Source organism: Mastomys coucha, unplaced genomic scaffold (genome assembly GCF_008632895.1).
Source record: "Mastomys coucha isolate ucsf_1 unplaced genomic scaffold, UCSF_Mcou_1 pScaffold22, whole genome shotgun sequence".
NCBI lineage: Eukaryota > Metazoa > Chordata > Mammalia > Rodentia > Muridae > Mastomys > Mastomys coucha.
In genome coordinates, this window is record NW_022196905.1 from 97,073,372 (window position 1) to 97,074,037 (window position 666).

Here is a 666-nt window from a genome sequence, read left to right on the forward strand (position 1 = left end):
AAAAAAAAAAAAAAAAAAAAAAAAAAAGAAAAGAAAAGAAAAGAAAAAAAAGAAAAAAAGAAAAGAATATGATCAAAATATAGGGTATAGCAAGTATAAGGAAAAATTATTTTTAAATGCAGTTTGGTGAATTACCTTAAAACAGCATACAGTGCAAACACCACTCTAGGTCTGGAAGTAGACTGTGACCCACACATTAAAGACTGTCTGCCCCTCCCTCATCAACGCTTCCTGTTTCCCTGGGTTATTTCTGAAATGACACAATGTATCCCTCTGTGTCTATCGTCAGAGCACTGTTAACAATGCAGTTCCTTTTGTCTCTAGTATTTATAGGCATCTATTCAAATTTCCAATCCACTTCTTAATCAACTTGTCTTTTCTTAACTTACTAAGACAGTTTCTTATTCCTGTAGGACAAACTTGCCTGAAACTCATTTTCTCCTGAGTCCGCCTCCCCAACCTGCTGGAGTTATGGTGGTGTACCACTACATTTAGCTTAGAAGGTTTAATTTTGAAATGATTTTATTTATTCAGAAGAGATAAGAATACAGTATAAAAGTTCTCATCTGCTCTTTGCCCAGATTTTATTAAAGTGAAATGTACTTTGCCAAGGAACTTTGAGTAAAGCTGACAATAATATTGGGACTTTACTGTCCAACACTTTTC